The sequence below is a fragment of the Hoplias malabaricus genome, chromosome 11 (genome assembly GCF_029633855.1).
Source record: "Hoplias malabaricus isolate fHopMal1 chromosome 11, fHopMal1.hap1, whole genome shotgun sequence".
Classification (NCBI taxonomy): Eukaryota; Metazoa; Chordata; class Actinopteri; order Characiformes; family Erythrinidae; genus Hoplias; species Hoplias malabaricus.
This window is the reverse complement of record NC_089810.1, coordinates 34,562,558-34,582,700: the sequence shown is the minus strand read 5'-3', so window position 1 is coordinate 34,582,700 and position 20,143 is coordinate 34,562,558. Positions and strand designations below refer to the sequence as shown.

The 20,143-nt window shown below is 39.4% G+C and overlaps 1 long non-coding RNA gene across 1 annotated transcript in view; it reads left to right on the top strand.

The window, feature by feature from the left end:
- LOC136709626 (uncharacterized) overlaps positions 1-17,634 on the top strand; it is a 35,069-nt gene extending 17,435 nt beyond the window's left edge. The window contains exon 4 of the long non-coding RNA XR_010804512.1: positions 17,500-17,634. This is a non-coding gene — a long non-coding RNA (uncharacterized lncRNA). The remainder of the gene's footprint in view (positions 1-17,499) is intronic.
- Positions 17,635-20,143: the final 2,509 nt, after the last annotated feature.

Genomic DNA, 20,143 nt, shown 5'->3' with positions numbered 1-20,143 from the left:
GTCTCAACAAGTTGCACCGTGTGTGTGTGTGTGCGCGCGTGGCAGGTTTTTGAAAACCAGTAAATCTGTCATTTCTCCGTCTCTTCATTTTCTTTCACATTTACTTGTTTACAGATTTGACGAAGGGCATTGTTAAAGTATTGAAATTTCATATAAATTTCAAATAAATGTCATGTGATCGTAACAGCTTTATAATATCCCTGTGTTTCTAAGCACAGACCACACCTTCAGTTTATGGCTGATGGAAGGGATCATTTATGAGGAAAGGAACTCCCTAAATTAGCCCATAGTTCTACACCCTGGAACAATGTCAGACTCAGACTCTTCTGGGCCACAGCTCTGCAGGGTTTAGTGTTTTCAAGTTTATACCTCTGAATTCAGATCACAGAAGCCTTGATAATGAATTAATGAGGTGAATGAGGTGGGTGTATGATGAGTGTGTGTGACTAAGTCAGGTCTGACACATGCACGGAAACACCAGCCCTTAAAACCTCAATTGGATCAGAACCCATTTATAGAGCTGAGACAATATAGAGCACCACAGAGAAACAGGGGAGATTATGATGTGACATGAAGTGGAAGGGAGAGTGTTTTAGACTTTTCTTCAAATGTCCCATTTGTAATTCTCTAAGCAAGGATGAGACCTGGCAGAATATCATGTAGAACTTAGGCTGGAAATGTAAACTTTTCTGAAGGTATACATCCAAACTCACTTAGGATGTTGAACAGTGTGATCAGGAAGTTCTGAGAGTATTTTGTGAGGGTCTATGGTATAATGACACACAACAAGAGAATGTCAGTTTCGAGAGAAATGTGGCTTTCCAAACTAATTGGTGTTTATGTGATTTGTGTGATCAGTGTGTGCGAGACAGGGATCGTAGCAAGGGTTAGAGATGTTGGTGATTTTGATATTCTGAGAATCTCAAGAAAGTAAAGTATATTGGAATAAGTCTCTGAGTTCTAAAGAGAGCAGTTGGGAAGTGTCTTGAATGGTGTTCTTGCAGGTAACAGGAAAATATCTGAGTTATGAAAGGGCTGCATGATGAAGAAAGTGGTTCTGGAGTTTTTTTAGATGGAAGTTCACCTGAAAGGTTGTTTTTTGTGGCACGATGAGTTTAGTGAAAAGGCTCTTTTGGAGCCTAGAGACTCTTACGGTGGAAAGCTAACTGAAAAAATATGAGTTGATATAAATGTTGGACATTTTTTTAAAGGTAAGGTTAGGGTGTGCCACTTTGGAACTGCTTGGAAATTTTTCACTGTATATAGTGTGTGGAGGGACTGCACTTAAAACTTTCTGGGCCTGTTTATGGTGCTTCTCTTCTGCATGTTTCCTACTCGACTCGACCCCTTGGATCCGAGTACTTCTTTAGTCCCTGCTCGTTTGGGATTCCATGCGAGTTGAGTAGGAACTAAACGTGACGCTAAGCACTGATTGACCTAAGAGATTTGTCTAGAGACTTTACATTTTTTTATGTGACCAAAAGTGCAGCTTGTATAACTACGCTGTGATATTTAGAGATACAAACACTCCTTGCATTGAGCTGGACAGTGAGTGCAACAAGGAACAACAGAACTCTACTCACGGGTCTGGACTCATGTGCGGCTAATCTGTGTTCATTCCTAAAAACAACAACTCCCAAAAACAATGCTTAACCTTACCTTCACCAAGGTAGTAGTTTCCAAAGCTTCATAGTTCCTCTTAGAGACAGTGTTTTTCTGATGTCACCAGCTACATTTCAGGGCGGGGGTTGGTGGAATGCTGTAGTGGAAAACCAATCGCGTAGAGTAGGTACCATGCACCATTAAAGTGATCATTGCTGAGCTAGAAATCCAGGCTATTGATGGAAAGATACAGGGAGTTGTGGAAAGAAGACAAAATTAAAGATGTCCTTCTTGTCAAAATATTTGCAGCTGTGCAGTTGCAGAGAGAAGGTGAGTAATGAGAAAGCAAGCCATTGCAAGGATGTAAAACACAAATATAATTAAGTAATTCTGGGGCAGCTGAACCTGGCTACAGCAGGAAGGGCAGCTTGGCGTTGAAGTTAGAGGTTAGGCAAGGCTGTGACTTGCGGCATATGCAGTAAGTACAGAGGGAAGAAATGAGGAAGAGAAGTGGGCAGAATGAGGTTAAACCTCAGAGATCTTAGCAGCAGAAAGCTGTAAACCCAGGATGCTCACAGAGTGGTTGTCCAGTTACACAGATGGAAGGGCAGTGTAGCTAACAGCATTTTATAAACAAGGGAGTTTAGAGAAAGAAAGGAAAGGAATAGAGATTTTTGTGGTGCCATTCATTCTTTCATCTTCTTCAATGGCTTTTTCCTAATCAGTGTTGCAGTAGGTCAGGAGCATACACTGAATCATTGATGTCAAGGCGGGAACACACCCTGGACAGGGCGCCAGTACACCATAAGGCATCACACACTCACCCAGTCACTTACACAATGACTACTGTGGACAGTTTCACACACTCACACCTGTGGACCATTTCACACAGCCAATCCACCTACCAACATGTGTTTTTTGGATTGCGGGAGGAAAGAGGGGGTACCCGAAAGAAAGCTACATAAACTCCTCATAGAACATGACCCGAGGCAGGGATTGAACCTGGGACCCCCCAGATCCTGGCGCTGTGTGGCAGTGACACTATCTGAAGCACCGCTGTGCTGCACATTAGTTCATGACCCAATTTAAAATAATACTAACAATATTAAAGATTTATAGAAAAACTATTAGATTTTTATTGTAACTGAAATAAAAATTACATAAATATTTGGGGAGAAACCGTAAAAAAAACATTGATATTCTCACTCTTCTTTCAGAAATAATGAACACTTAATGAGTTGAGGATTTAACAGCAGCTGGTTAAAGTATTTACATGAAAAGCAGTGCACTTTCTGAGGTAACATCATTAGGCGTGGCGTTTAATCCAGTGCGAGTCTGAGCAGGTTCACAGAGAGAGAGATTACACACAAAATTGTGTGGCTGATGTTTTTGCCCTCCAGAATCTCATGCTAAAAAGATGCTGTCAAATGAAATGGCATAGCTGTAACTATTAATGTGTGAATAATGAACCTTGAGATATTCACTTAAATCTGTATCAGTCACAGAACATCAAAGCTTTATTTGTAAAAGCGGATTTGATTAAGTCACTCAGGAGAGCTCCGTAAAAAATCCAGAAAACTCTGCTTAGAGAAGCTGCTGGATGGAAGATCACTTCGAAAAGATTCCCTTAAGACTGTAACTCTCTCTCTCTCTCTCTAATGTGTAAGTGTACCTTCCAATCTAAATGAATATGAGAAGTAGAGGGTAAAATAACACTGAGTTTGTATTGGGGTAGTGTTAGATTGAATAAGTTTTTAGCTGTGCATTTTAGACCCTGTCCACACAGAAATGGATGTCTAAAAAAAACATTTTTAAGATTGTTACAGTTTTTGTGTGAATGGTGAAAAACTGAACTTTTTGGAAACACTGACATCACACAGCGTGTCTGTCTGAATCAAATAGCTCCTCATTCCGTATATAGTGAAGTACATACGTCTTAAATCTTCAATGTATGCATAGAGATAGGACTAGAGTTCAGAATCCAACATATGAATATATGGAGTGATTTGGGATTAAATAATTTGAGGTGTGCTTATGTCGCTCTTTAAGAGGTACTATGACTCTCACTGGACTAGCATGCTAATGCAGCGAGGAAAATCTCAGTTTTTAAAAACATATATGGATCTGTGTTGACGGGCCTTTTAGAGTTAGTTTTTCTTAGTGTACTGTAAAGCTGTTTTCACATATGAACTGGATAATCAGGGCTGGACATATAATGGAGTTGTCCTTTCAGACATGCAGCGTACAAAATGAGGGTTCCATCCCAAATTTAGAAGCCTTCTCAAACAAGAAATGTTCTGCATGGTTTAGGCATGGGGCAGTGCCTGTATAGCATGAGTTTTTGTAATATTAACTATTGAGTTTTTTATTTTTATTTAGTTGTACTGTTAGTTTTTAGTTTGTTGTAGTGTTAATTTTGAGTTAGTGTAGTGTTAGTCCTGAGTTAGTTGTAGTATTATTTCTGTATTAGAGTAGTGCTAGTCCTGAGTTAGTTGTAGTATTAGTTCTGTGTTTGTGTAGTGTGAGTTCTGAGTTAGTGTAGTGATAGTTCTGAGTTAGTTGTAGTATTAGTTCTGAGTTAGTTGTAGTATTAGTTCTGAGTTAGTGTAGTGTTAGTTTTGAGTTAGTGCAGTGTTAATTGTAGTGTTAGTTCTGAGTTAGTGTAGTGTTAGTTTTGAGTTAGTGTAGTGTTGTAGTATTAGTTCTCAGTTAGTGTAGTGTTAGTTTTGAGTTAGTGTAGTGTTAATTTTGAGTTAATGTAGTGTTGTAGTATTATTTCTGAGTTAGTGTAGTGTTAGTTTTGAGTAGGTGTAGTGTTAGTTCTGATTTAGTGTAGTGTAAGTTTTGAGTTAGTGTAGTGTTATTTGAAGTGTTAGTTATGTGTTAGTGTAGTGTGAGTTCTGAGTTAGTGTAGTGATAGTTCTGAGTTAGTTGTAGTATTAGTTCTGAGTTAGTGTAGTGTTAGTTTTGAGTTAGTACAGTGTTAGTTGTAGTGTTAGTTCTGAGTTAGTGTAGTGTTAGTTTTCAATTAGTGCAGTGTTGTAGTATTAGTTCTCAGATAGTGTAGTGTTAGTTTTGAGTTAGTATAGTGTTGTAGTATTAGTTCTGAGTTAGTGTAGTGTTAGTTTTGAGTTAGTGTAGTGTTGTAGTATTAGTTCTCAGATAGTGTAGTGTTAGTTTTGAGTTAGTATAGTGTTGTAGTATTAGTTCTGAGTTAGTGTAGTGTTAGTTTTGAGTTAGTGTAGTGTTAGTTGTAGTGTAAGTTCTAAGTTAGTGTAGTGTTAGTTTAGTGTTAGTTCTGAGTTAGTGTATTGTTAGTTCTGAGTTAGTGTAGTGTTAGTTTTGAGTTAGTTGTAGTGTTAGTTTTGAGTTAGTGTAGTGTTAGTTGTAGTGTTAATTCTGAGTTAGTGTAGTGTTAGTTCTGAGTTACTGTAGTGTTAGTTGTAGTCTTAGTTTTGAGTTAGTGTAGTGTTAGTTCTGAGTTAGTGTAGTGTTAGTTTTGAGTTAGTGTAGCGTTAGTTGTAGCAATAGTTCTGAATTAGTGTAGTGTTAGTTCTGAGTTTGTTGTGTTTGTTTAGAGTTAGCTGAATGTAGGGCATGTGTTCCCACTTCAGTTAACATGATGTGTTAAATTGTTAATTTGGGCTTTATTAGTTATCGATGCCTTAAGTAGTTTAGTTTTTGAGCGAGAAAGGTTTAAGGACAGAACTGGAAGCTTTGGGAAAAATGTAAGATCTAAAACTCTGAATTTACAGATTGTTATGAAGATGATAGTAAGTTCTGAACTGGTTCTGAAATTGAAGTGTGTTCTGAAAGTGTGATAATGGAATCACTGTTAATTTAATGGTTAAATAAAGCTCTGTGCACTCATGGAGCTTTAATGAGGATCGTTTTAATACAAACGAGGCGAGTAAAAGCACTGTGTCCACAGAGAGCACTTCACACACACACACACACATACACACAGAGCAGAAGAGCTCACTCTCACACTCTGAGCTAAAAATACTGCTTCCAAGAGCGATGGGTCAAAACAGTCACACATTTACACACACTTACACACATTAACACACACTTACACACGTTTACACACACTTGCACTTATTTTACGCCCCAACATTCCTCCATCCCACACCTCTGCAGCCGCACCATCCCCTTACCACACACACACATACAGTGGTGTTATATCAGACCAAGCTATTCTTGAAAACTCAACTAGAATCACCAATCATGTGCGTGTGTGAGTGTGTGTGGAGGGCAGTGATGATGTCCAGTAAAAGTACTGACTCATGTCTCTATGACTTTACACCACACACTTTTAAACTGATACACACTCCAATACACCATCAATTTATTCTGTAACAAAATAGTTTTTGTATTTTGTGTGTAAGCATTTGTTTGTGTGGTCTGTGTGTGGTGTTTGTGTGTGTGTGTGTGTGTGTGTGTGTGTGTGTCTGTGTCTGTATGTGTATGTGTGTGTGTGTGTGTGTGTGTGTGTGTGTGTGTGGACATATGGGTGGACACTGAGTGGATGGGGAGTTCAGCCTAAGCTCAGTAGCTGCAACAGTTATTTGTACGTTTTGTACTTGTAGTACTTGTACTTGTTGTACTTGTAGTACAGCCCACATATTCACATTTATAAATGTGAAGCACCTCAGGGAATTGGCTTGTAACTCACTCACTCACTCACTCACTCTCTTTTAGTGACCACACCACGTGTGGAGCTATTATTTACATTTACACATTCCGGAATTGTTCTACATGGGAGTGCTATGTGGTGCTTATTATCAAAGATATCCAAGCTGACTCATCTATTATTTTTTGCCTTAAATGAAAAGTAGGTATTATTCTTACTTTAAGATTAAAGCTTTTAGCACTTTTCCACAAACGAGGAAAAGTTTCCGTTCTCAAACCTAAATCAATCATTTAGTGCATTTCCGCCAACATAAATTGGTTGATAAACCAGAAACGTTTGTTCCCAGCTGAAACCATGGATGAGCTAAAGAAACTCCAGAAGGAGCTAGACCCTCAAATAAAGCGTTATCATGCTGTGGAGCTGGACAGAGTCATTTACAGAGTGTTATATAAGTAAATAATATGAAATAAAACACAAGGCTTGTTAACTTCTTTTCTGTGTAGTTCACAAGTTACTCAGGATGGTTTAGAACTCAAAAAATTCATACAGATCTAAACCTGTTGTAAACAAAAAATAAACAATGACCCTGTCGTGACTATATCCATTTATCACTGGCATTGAATACAGTCACAGTGACATGTGCAACCCCGCAACATCCCATGCTGATAACGTTTTCTTGGTTCCCATCCAAACTGGTGGTTGCTGCTCTGGGCTCAGCTCTGCAGAAACTGCACTACATAACTGGGAGGAAATGTTGCCTTGTCATCATTAGCCAGCAGTGACAGGCAGACCGTGTCTCAAATGGCTCTGTTTCCTTCATAGTGCACAGCATGGCAGATGAAACTACAGCTTCTGCACCAAAGTAATGTGCTGAATTGTAGAAAAGGAGCCATGAGGTTCAGAGCTGAATATAAATGGATTTGTGTTAGATATATCGCACAGTACTTGGGTGTAGAAGCTGTTATTTAAGGACCTACATTGTGCTCTACACAGGGCTTGGGAACACATTCATGACAGAGCCACATAAGCATATGAGTGTGTTTGTTCATGCTGTTTCAGAAACAGATTGTTTCACATTATACATACATTTATGAACATTGAACAAAGAAATCAGAATGGGTTAATGCGGTTCGTAATGTGAACGTATCCTATGTGCCATTTTAGACAGACTGCACATCATCATAGCATAAGACCAAATGAATGCAGAACAAGCTTCTTCTTCTTCTTCTTCTTATTATTATTATTATTTTCTTTAATGCTTTTTTTTTATCTCCACGTGTGTTTCAATACTATTTAGAATATGTTCTGTTCTGTAACATTTGTATCAGTGTGCAGTACCGGTCATGTGTGTTGTGTGTAGCGATAGAAATTAATACGATTTTAATGATTCCAATTCCAGTTCTGCTTATGAGTCATTATTTTATTGGCTCGCTTATAAATTCAATTTTCTGTGTGGGATAAAAAAAAAAAAAAACAGCTGTTGTATTATCGTGTTCTCCCCGTGTCCGCATGGGTTTCCTCCGTGTGCTCCGGTTTCCTCCCACAGTCCAAAAACACCTGTTGGTAGGTGAAGTGTCCATAGGTGTGAGTGTGTGTGTTGCCCTGTGAAGGACTGGCGCCCCCTCCAGGGTGTATTCCCGCCTTTCGTCCAGTGATTCAGGGTAGGCTCTGGACCCACCGCGACCCTGAACTGGATAAGCGGTTACAGATAATGAATTAATGAATGAATGTTGTATTATCTCTGAATCTAGGTTATCTGCCTAACGAAAGTTTAAACATTTAAAGTGGAAGACAAAATCCCAAAGTTGTAAATTAGGAAAGATTTATGAAAATCTTTATTTATTATTTCTGCATCATTTAAAGTGGATGGAAAAATCCAAACTGCAAATATGAAAACAGAAAAATAAACTGTACATGCTCCTGAATATAAGGTCATTTAAGGTGGAATGGAACGTTGTTAAAGGCATCTCTACTGTGCAAAAATCTCTTAAAACAGAAAAAAGAATACTATGTCTTCAGGAATTTCAAGACATGGATGGACAAGGCGGGCGGCACGGTGCCGCAGCAGGTAGTATCGCAGTCACACAGCTCCAGGGGCCTGGAGGTTGTGAGTTTGATTCCCGCTCCGGGTGACTGTCTGTGAGGAGTTGGTGTGTTCTCCCTGTGTCCGTGTGGGTTTCCTCCGGGTGTTCCGGTTTCCTCCCACAGTCCAAAAACACACGTTGGTAGGTGGATTGGTGACTCCAAAGTGTCCGTAGGTGTGAATGTGTGTGTGTGTCTGTGTTGCCCTGTGTAGGACTGGCGTCCCCTCCAGGGTGTATTCCCGCCTTGCGCCCAATGATTCCAGGTAGGCTCTGGACCCACCGCGACCCTGAATTGGATAAGCGGTTACAGATAATGAATTAATGAATGAATGTTGTATTATCTCTGAATCTAGGTTATCTGCCTAACGAAAGTTTAAACATTTAAAGTGGAAGACAAAATCCCAAAGTTGTAAATTAGGAAAGATTTATGAAAATCTTTATTTATTATTTCTGCATCATTTAAAGTGGATGGAAAAATCCAAACTGCAAATATGAAAACAGAAAAATAAACTGTACATGCTCCTGAATATAAGGTCATTTAAGGTGGAATGGAACGTTGTTAAAGGCATCTCTACTGTGCAAAAATCTCTTAAAACAGAAAAAAGAATACTATGTCTTCAGGAATTTCAAGACATGGATGGACAAGGCGGGCGGCACGGTGCCGCAGCAGGTAGTATCGCAGTCACACAGCTCCAGGGGCCTGGAGGTTGTGAGTTTGATTCCCGCTCCGGGTGACTGTCTGTGAGGAGTTGGTGTGTTCTCCCTGTGTCCGTGTGGGTTTCCTCCGGGTGTTCCGGTTTCCTCCCACAGTCCAAAAACACACGTTGGTAGGTGGATTGGTGACTCCAAAGTGTCCGTAGGTGTGAATGTGTGTGTGTGTCTGTGTTGCCCTGTGTAGGACTGGCGTCCCCTCCAGGGTGTATTCCCGCCTTGCGCCCAATGATTCCAGGTAGGCTCTGGACCCACCGCGACCCTGAATTGGATAAGCGCTTACAGATAATGAATGAATGAATGGATGGACAAGGCTTGAAATTGATGAAAGGAGGTTTTCATGTAGGTTTTCTTGGTCAAAGAGAAAGTCTGGTAAGCTTTCCTGTGGCGCTTTTTTAGTAGAACATTTGGAACTCATTTGGAAATCACTGGCACTTATGCTTAGGTTTGCACATATATAGAATTCCTTCAAAATATTGATATGATTCTGTATTTGATAGCATCATTTAACAGACGCTACAAATAACATTAGTTTTTGTGAAATGAATCCATGCTTTGTGCTGTTTTTGCGCTCTGACTTAGTCTCGTTGTAGGTTTCAGTTTGCAGTGAGGACGAATAATATTTTGTAATATATATCTGTCAAAATAACACGCCAGCATCGATAAAAGGAATTGATCAATTTAGTGGTGTATGAGTCAGATTTATTGGGCAATTAGGAGTCAGTTCATAAAGGCATATATATAAGGTTATTAATCCAACTCAGACTATAATATTCAATAAAAAGTATTTATCAGTGGTTTCGATTGAGCACAGAAGTGTATAAAAGCCCAAATGCAATTCGATTGTAAGAAGTGTAGTAAGTGAGTTATTGTACACAATGTATAGCTGTAAATGCAGTGTTTAATTTTGGAAAGGATTTGAAGTGTACTTAGAAAGTGTATTTAGAAATAAAATCTCTGATATAGTTAAAGACAATACATTTGAAAAGTTTTCGACATGTATATATTTGAGATCCTGCATTTCTCATGCAGTGCTTTGTGCGAATTGAGAGATGCCACAAGCTGTGTGTGTCTGTGTGTTTGTCTGAGCTCTGCTCTGTTATTGATCCTCCACATTAGGTAGCTTGCTTTTATGGTAATATACCTGTGTGTGTGTGTGTGTGTGTGTGAAGTTGTGGTTGTGTGCTTGGTCTCTTTAGAAGTATTACAACAGTGTAATGGGCCTTTTAAAAAATCAATGGAAAAATTTCTAACACACACACACACACGGGGGTGGAATGTGTGTGAAAATGTATGGGACTGTGGAAGTGTGTAGTGGTGTGTGTTTGAGTTTACATGTGTGTATGGTATGTGAATGAATGAGAGACTGTGGGTGTGTGTGTGAGAAAAAGAAAGAGAGAGAGAGAGAGTGTGTGGTACAGACATACAGCAACATAGCATTGTGGGGACCAAAATATATTTACACACTCACAGACTTGTCATAAAGCATGATCCCACAACAAATAGCGTTCAGTTGTTTTTTAAAGTAAATTATTAAAACCTGTATTGAGTGTAAGGTTTAGGGTTAGGGTTAGCATTGGGCTAGTAATAGTTGTAAGTCAATGCAATGTAAGTCAATGCAATGTCCTCTGAAACCATGGAGACAAAACTGCAAGTGTGTGTGTGTGTGTGTGTGTGTGCAGCTGGAGTCGATCAGTTTCAGTGTAAACACTCCTGCATTCCTGCTGCCACCTTGGCCTGAGAGGTCAAAGGTCCCAATGACAAACGCATGACCCAAGAGGCATACACTCCTCCTCTCACACACACACACACACACACACACACACACACACACACATTCTCTATAGGGTGGTGTGCGTATATACATTGCAGGATTTAATATAATGAATAATCACACCTGTAACATGCCTGAACAGTAAAGTGATAAAACTGTGATTTCATGTTAATTTGTGTGAATTGTGTAATTTGTTTAGACACAATTTTTACACAGCCCTGTCTGAGCCGGACCTAATCGCTTCTGTTCTTTGTTCTTATTGCAGAATTATGTGTGTGTGTGTGAGAGAGAGAGAGAGAGAGAGAGAAAGAGAGAGAGAGAGAGAGTTTTCTGACTGAGGAACCAATGAAGCTGCAGTTGAGAATACCTCAGGTTTCTGGACACTGGAGTGAAAACTACTGGGGCAGAGTTTCAGTGTTTTTGAAGGTTGTATGATCTCAGTAAAAGTTTTTGGGTGGTTTGGTGTGGATTAGAGATAGATGCTTTGCTGAATGAGTACAGGTCCTCAGTGCCCAGATCACCATCACACACATACACACATATACACCGTCGCCCACCTCCCTCATGTATACAGCTGTGTGTATAAGAGTGGGAGAGTAATTATCTGTACAGGTGTAAATATAGGTAAAGATTGATCTGAGGATCTGCAATGATTCTGTGAATGTGTGTGTGTGTGTGTGTGTGTGTGTGTGTGTGTGTGTGTGTGTGTCTGTGTCTGTCTGAGGGAGAGGTATGCAATGCCTCAGGCTGGAGTGTGTGTTGGGGCTTGCTGAAGATCAGCCAGCGCTCTAAACACACACTCACACACACACACACACACACACACACACACACCAATGAACATGAATGAGGGTGTGTGTGTGTAGCTGACACTGTCATTAGAGTTCAATATAGATTACATTTTCTTTTTCTTCTTCTTGTTATTAATATTATTAGAGAGACAATGTTAGCCCCATTCATTGAATTTTTATTTAACCTTTAGAAATATTTTTTTTATCTCATTATACACTCTCAGAACAAAACGTGTAAATGTACTATTAAAGGTACAACTGTGGTGTTAAAGTCCAGTTGTGTTCCCTAAAGGCACATTACATTCTCTTCTCCAGAAGCAGACGTGAATATTTGTAATCTTTCATTATAGAACGGTGTCAAATAAAAGAACGTAATATAAGTCCTGGCATACAAAATCACACTATTATAATAGAATAAGGTACAGTTATGTTCCCTAATTAACAGTATGAATATGCAACCTTGATGGTGACAGTGTATATTATGTATTTTAAATTAATGTTTATTTTATCATGTTTTCATCATGCATCTTTAAATTAATATGTATATAATGAAAGATCTCTATGATGAAATAGTTATTAACGTTTAGCAACAGGTAATATTAAGTTTGGGTGATGGATATAGATTATTCAATTTAACATTCATAAGCTGTTATCCACAACGTAAATTATGGCGTTTTAAGGTGAAGACATGATACAAACATATGTTTTTAGGATTAGGGTCAAGGTTAGGGTACATTTAGGGTTAACGTTAGGGTTAGGGTTAAGCTAGTAATATGTATATATGTATAATGTGGATAAGTCTCTGTAAAATGATTGGAAGTGTATGGAATGGCCCTGTATTGAAAAGAAACCTGTGTGTTTATTAATCTCATCTGTTAAATTGGAATATTCTTTTCTTTATAAATTCAGAGGTAAAGGACTTTTAAGTGAATTTTAGCTGAATTTTAGTTTACTCTTTGAATACATTTTCAGAGGAAGTTCAGTTCAAAGTGAAAATGGTGGACAGTATGGAGCTAAATCAATTCATAGTAAAGGGTTTTTCCCAACGTGAACATGAGCACTAGGGGGCATCGTCCACACCAGAATGTACGGAATGTCTAAAACCAAGCAGCGAATAAGAAACATGAATTGATTGAATGTAAGCAGGACAATAAAGGGTAATGTACAGATTTACACAGGTTAAGTTTTAAATTGAGGATCCCTTTAAATTGAAAATCCAATTTCATGCTGTAGCTCTGATTAACGATCCCCAAACGTCTCCTTTGTTTGGGCGATGTTTGGTTTTTCATGTTAAGTTGTGTTTGGGTCTGCTGACTGTAGCTAGCAAATAGCCAATCAGCATTTACTTGACACATAGCTCTGCAGATACATACTTCTTCAAATACATACTTCTAAGCCGAAATATAAACCTGCCTTAGGACACAACGCTTAAGTATTTGACATTTACTAAATTCACTTTAACAGCTTTTTTATTTATTCTGAAATTTAACATTTTTATTGATTATATTTTTAACTTAAGATAAATATCTAAATGGCCACACATTAAGAGTAAAAATCAAACTTACAATTGAAGTTCAGTAAGCAGTAATATACAGCATTCTATTTAATCACACAACCGTCCCACCATTCGTGTGTGTACGTGTGTGTGTGTGTTTGTGTTAAAACGTGTGCGGACAGAATTCTGCACAGATTCACACACACTTCCTGCCACTGCGCAGATGCCACAGGCTTCGTCTCAAGGGATTCACCTGGAGGAGGCCGAGCACTGCCAGATGTGTCGGAAACACACACACACACACACACACACAGGCTAACACTGTCTCGATTGTGTGCAGCATATGCTTTCAGTCAGGAGTGAAACATGCAGCAGCAGCAGCATAGAACGGCAAGATCATTCAGCCCCCCCCCCCCCACACACACACACACACACACACAAACAGAAAGCGAGTCACGGCTGGTTCAGCCATTATACAGATCAGGGCTTAGAGACCGAGTCGGCACACGAGGCCCTGCTAACAACAAACACACCAAGCATACATAATACACACAAAACCTACAGTCACACATCAAACATACAATCAATACACACCAAACACACATTAAACACATACAAAGCCACTAATTACACATGTTCTCTTAGCCATCATGGAAAACATCTGGATGATTTAAACATACACACACACACACATATACATGTTGGTTCCACTATACATGACTGTCCATAGACACAAAGATAAATGTAGCTAATTAATACCACACCTAACCCAAACCCTAACCCTAACCCTATCCTTGACCTCAGTGAGTGTGTTTTCTGGAACTCTGTCCTGACATTTCACAGAAACCAGCATACACCCACACACACATTCACTGACCCAAACTCTGAAAAAAGGACCTAACTTCTTAATGTTTTTTAATAGTGTCTGATTTAGGGTCAGCTCCATCATGAAGAGCTTTGGTTTAGAATTCATGGGCGGTGGGTTGCAGAGCCTTCAGTTCATTGCCTCTAGGTTCTGTGAGGGCTTGCCCCAACATGCTTTCATCATACACAAAGTGAAGCATGTTCCAAATGGCCTCCTACCTTATTTCCTACATTGCTCACTATGTAGTGAAGTATATAGTGAATAGGGCACTGATTGATTTCAGGCAGAACCCTGCATGGATAAATGGAGCAACCAGAGGTGTGTAGAATGCAGGTAGTGATCTGGTCAGTACGGCTACCATTAACTTCACAATACTTGTTAATCTGGAACTCCTGCTCCTAAAATAAAATGTTATCTGAAGAGAGAAGTGTGAAAAGTGTATAGAATTTTATAGGAGTCAATGATAAAGCTGCACTCTTCAAAGTATTTGAAGGCAACTAAATGATAATTTATTTGTTTATGACCACAGTTGATTGTTCAGTCGCTGTAGAGGCAAAGTAACTTTATTTAAGAAGATCTTTATAATGATCTCCTGCAGATAGCTATCCACAAACACTGTACAGTATGTAGATAAAGAGAACTGTATGATTTTAGCTTTACGAATCTAATGGTTTCTTTTGGTATTTCTATATGAGGTGATCATTGAAATTAAAGTCTTCGATGTTAGTTCCCTGATTAATTTGTTAAATTGTTACGTGCCATTTGTTAAGATGACTGACTCTTAATTAAACCAATGACCAATCATAACTATTGACCCCCTTATAGATTTGGCAGGAGCCATCTCTTGTTGAATTATACCAGTGTTAAATAACCTCCATCACGAGGAGTTACAATTTTGATTCACAATCAACTTCATTGTGAAATGTTAGTGTTGAGTTACACTGTCAAACACATGATGCTCAGCTGACTCATGTATCTAAGAAAACATACTGTAAAAAACAAACAAAAAAAGTATTTTGTGTGATTGTATGTGTGTGAAACACTGAGTGTGTGCATGTGTAAATGTAAGTGTGTGTGTGTGTGTGTGTGTGTGTGTGTGTGTTTGTATTTGTGTCTCGGTGGAGCAGTCTGCCTCAGCTTCCCTTCCTCTGGCTGAGCTGAAGGAAAATCAATAGAGAGAGAGAGAGAGAGTGTGTGTGTGTGTGTATGTGTGTGTGTAACGTCTGTGATGGCATTGCTAATCCAGAGTTAGCATTAATGTTTCAGACGTCCAGTGAGCTTGGGCCGAGTTCTCTGAGGAACATCTCTCTCTCTCTCTCTCTCTCTCTCTCTCTCACTCACTCTCTCTCTCTGTCTCTCTCTCTCTCTCTCTCTCTCGTTCTCTCTCACTCATAGATGTTATTATATGTTTTTGCTTTTTTTGATATTTTCTTGGTTTTCACATAGTTTTTTCCCCCAACATTTTATGCTGCTATAGTAGCAATGCAGCAGTTTGTGTAGATTTATAATCTCTGTCAAGACAAGCCCACAATTCCCCTTTACCCTCATTATTAATTTTATACCCTTTTTTTACCCATTATTAAACTTGTACATCCACGATTTGGAGCTCTTATTTATTTCAGTTGGTTTAATGCTTTCATTTCACCTGCAAAACACACACACACACACACGGCATAATCTGGACACAACCAGATCATAATCAGGGCACAGTTAAATCACTGAGACTTTCAGGCATGACCTGTAAATAAGTTCCAATCAGAATACAAATCAATAAAAGACAATACATTACAATAATACTACACAACAGTGACTGTGAGCTAGTTCTGTGGAAGTGAAATAATGGTCATGTGTTTGTTTGTTACTAAATTAACCTGTAATAATTTCAGTGTGTGTTAGTGAGTGTGAGCTTGGATCAATACCTCACTGAGCTGATCAGATTTATTTTGACGCCCATCTGCTGCAGGTTAATGTGATCGGACGTGGTCATGCTGATTTTTCTTTAAATAAAAAACTCAGTCTGATATTAATAATGACCACCTGAGGGTTCAGCAATCAGTACACACTTGTACAACACACACACACTAGTATACACAGTGAATGCACACACACTCACAAATACACACACATAACACAATCAATACACACCAGTACACACACACACACATCTCACTCTGAACTCTCTCTGTGAATGTGGAACACAGAGCAAAGTGTGTGTGGGGGTCCTGAGTGTGGTTGTTGAGTTTTTGAAGCAGGGAGTTTGAGGTTTGTACAGAGATGACCTTCCTGATGGACTCACCGTGTTCATCCCCCAACACACACACAGAAACACACTCACAGAGCTCCAGAAATATTTTACAGTGCTGCAGTGTTTATTTCCTCTGTGAATAAGTGAGTATGACACACTCTTTACAAGATGTGTATGTGTGCGTTATGGAGCTGACGGTCTCAGGGATTATTTCAGTTAAAGTGTGTTATTAAATGTGTTATTATTTCACAGTGATTTTGGAAATATGTTGGGCGTTTAGGAGTGTAAACACATTTCCCTAATTCTCACATGCTAAGGTTTGCAGGAGGGGTTTGGGGCGATGTGTGGTGTGTGTGTTTGTGTGCCTGTGTGTGTGTGTGTGGGGTCACCCCAGTGAGGGTCTGAAACCCCCTGGAAATGTATTTTTCACTCTCGCAGACAGATCAAAGGCTAAACATACAGATCAAAGAGTGCTCCGGCCACAGCGGTGTTGTTTACATGATGCTAAAGGCACTTAAATCAAATATTATCTGCTTAAAATATATATGCTTTGTATCAAAGCTTTTCGATGTCACTTTTGAAGTGCACTGCGTTTGGGATCATTTCAAAATTTCATAAAATTTCAAATCATCATTTTTCAGGCTATAACATGATTGGAGCCTCCATCAGCGTTTATCTCCATTTCTCCATTTAAACAGAAACTTCTCTAAAATCACATCGACACACACGCACTCATACACGCGCACACACACACACACTCTGTCCACACATCCTTACATGTACACAGTCCAAACACACATACTACTACAATCATCACACACATCATTTGCACATATGCACACACACACACACACACACCATCCACACCCACATACACATTCGCACACACACACACACACACACACACACAAATCCAAGAAGCCAAGACTCTCAGACCCTCAGACTCTCACACCTTGAAACTCCCACTCACTACCAGATTGTGAGACCCTCTGAATCTGGATTCTCACAGTCCTGTCTCTCAGAGTCCCAGACTTTAAGACCTCCAGTCGCCCAGACTCTCAGACCTAAATCAGTTAATTAAACTCAGCATTATAAAGTTATTAATGAATGTTGTTTTTCACTGAAATTTTTAGAGCAACGGAACCAAATAGGAACCCTCCCACCCTCCACCTCCCCTCCCCACCCCCTCTCATTCCCTCTCCGGCAGATGATCATTCTTGCTTCAGGCCGAACGACAGAAACATTTGGAGTGTAAAAGTCTGCGTCCTGTGTGTGTGTGTGTGTGTGTGTGTGTAACAGATGTGTGGTGATCTGCTGGAGGCTGGAACCAGTCCAAACGGCAGGCGGTAAGCGGCGGAGCAGAAGAACCTGACAGAACCGATCAGAGAACATCAGAGAACCGGCTGCTCAACACCGCCGCTAACGCTAACATGCTCACATTACCAACACACCACTTCCCCTTCATCCAAAATGACAACTACACCACACACACACACACACACACACACACACACACACAAAATATACAAATACTTTATGCTCTATACATATATACACACAGTGTTTCTCAGTTTGGCTAAACCCTGCTTTCGTTTGCCTTTTTTTTTTATAAAAGTGATGAGTTGTAAACTCAGGTATGTTCTCTGCAAGCTGTAAACCTCTGGGAGAAGAGTGTATGTGTGTGTGTAAGGAGTCGATAAGTTGAGAGATGGAAGCGTCTGAGAAACAGATCCGTTGCTCTACTGGTATTTGACTAAGTGGGTGTGTGTTAATGTAGTGTACTTCAGGAGCTGTGATGTTATTAGTGGTTGTGAATATTAAAGCAGGGTTTTGTATCAGAGTGTGAGAGGTGAGTGTTTGGCTGGTGCTCTGTATTTCTGCGGCGTGAGGAGATGTTTATATTAATAAACAGTGTGATCTCTGAAGGCCGTCGCCTGAGGCCAGAGTGAGAGACGAAGTAAAGAAAGAGTTTTCAAACAGAATCTCAGAGCAGCCGCGGGACTCAGGACTTTACCCTGAAAAAAATCCATTAGGACCCAGCGGAGGGGGAGGAGGAGGGCCGGGGGGAGGGCCGGAGGGAGGGGGCTAGTGGGGGCTGGACATGGTCCACGGGGAAGGGGGTGAGGGATTGACTGTGTGCACGCGTGCATGTGTTTGTGTGTGTGTGTGTGTGTGTGCACGTGAAATTGATTAACACACTCGGCCAAAAATTGTACATTTCGTTCTGATGTAATTGATGTAAAATGATTATGCAATAAATGTTTTGTACAGAATAAAATCATGAAAAAACATAAATGCAAATTTAATTACATATGAATTGCTCATTAATTACATTACTGTAATATTCTATTGTGTATCGTCCTGAATACACAAACCTGGGCTAACCCAAATATACACTGGGATTGGAGATTATTTATTGACTTATGAATTCATTTATTTTAACTAAGACATGTTAAGACCTAAAGCCTTATTTTCACACAATCATCACGCACAAAGAAGAAAGAAAATCAATGAATGGAAAAATATAAATGTAAAAAAACATTTAATTTATTGGCAAATGCAAAATTCTTGAGTCAATATAAATTACAATTAACATAATTTTCTTTAAAAAGAAACCTGCGCTGCCACCTGCAGTCTCTGATTCTACATAAAGGTCTGATTTCATCACGAGAAACTTGAGCCCAGCAATGAGCTTTAGCTATTAGCCTTTAGCTTTCCCAGCATGACACATTTGTCTGTTTTGTGTGTGTGTGTGTATGTGTGTGTGATGTCCTCATAAGAGGTGATTTATCTATTAATCTGATCTGCAGCAACTCTCACTCACTTTCTCACACTACGATAAATGACAATGTGTGTGTGTCTGTGTGTGTGTGTGTGTGTGTGTCTATGTGTGTGTGTGTGTGTGTGTATTAGATTAGTATCAGACTTGCTGAAATGTGACACACACTTTCAGACAGACGTCTCTGTGTATTTCCTTTGAAACAGGTTTCAGTTTCAGCTTCACACTTTAACAGGACCAACCTTTTACAACAATTAGAACCATCAAAACACAATCAGAACCATTAGTACAACATCAGAACACACTCAGAACCCATTAGATCACCATAAGAGCCAGTGTTAGAACCCCCTCTGAGCATCAGATCCAACAAATAAAGCAGAATATTTATATATTTTTTATTTTTTTTAATTATCTTTGGTTAATTATCTTCATAAATTCAAAGCACCTCATGAACTGCTTTGCAACTTGCTCTTTCACTCAACTACACACTCATTCACATAGATCATCGCTGTCATGTATCAATTTGTGAGAAAATTTTATGATGAATGAACCATTAGAAATGCCCCAAAAATATTTGCTCCAAAAATCCTTCTCCTGTAAATTTACAGTTTTAACTTGTGAGTACAATTTTGAAGTGTGTGTGTGTGTGTGTGTGTGTGTGTGTGTGTGTGTGTGTGTGTAAAAGGGAGCGTGTGAGTGTATCAGAAAAAGTGGTGTGTGTGTATCACAGTAAGTGATATAACAATGTGTTTTTGTATCTGTGTGTGTGTGAAACAGAGAAAGAGTAAGGTTTGTGTGTGTGTGTGTGTATGTGTATGTGTGTGTGTGTGTGAATCAGTGAAGCTGAATTAATTCAGATCAGATCGTAGCTTCACTGCACCCAACCAAGCACAGTATGACCTGACAGTAACAATCACACACACTCTAATACACACAATGCACATACACACACACGCCCACACCTTCAGAAAATCTTTAAATTAGTTTTTAATTAACAACACAGAAACTTCATATGTTGGAATATATATATAATACACACACACATACAGTGTGAGGTCCTGAGTGCCCCACAAACAAATCCTACCTTCACCTGAAACAATATGTACTGTGATTAGCTTCATGTGGCCACTCCTCTAGGGTGCAGTTAGCAACAAGCTCACAAGC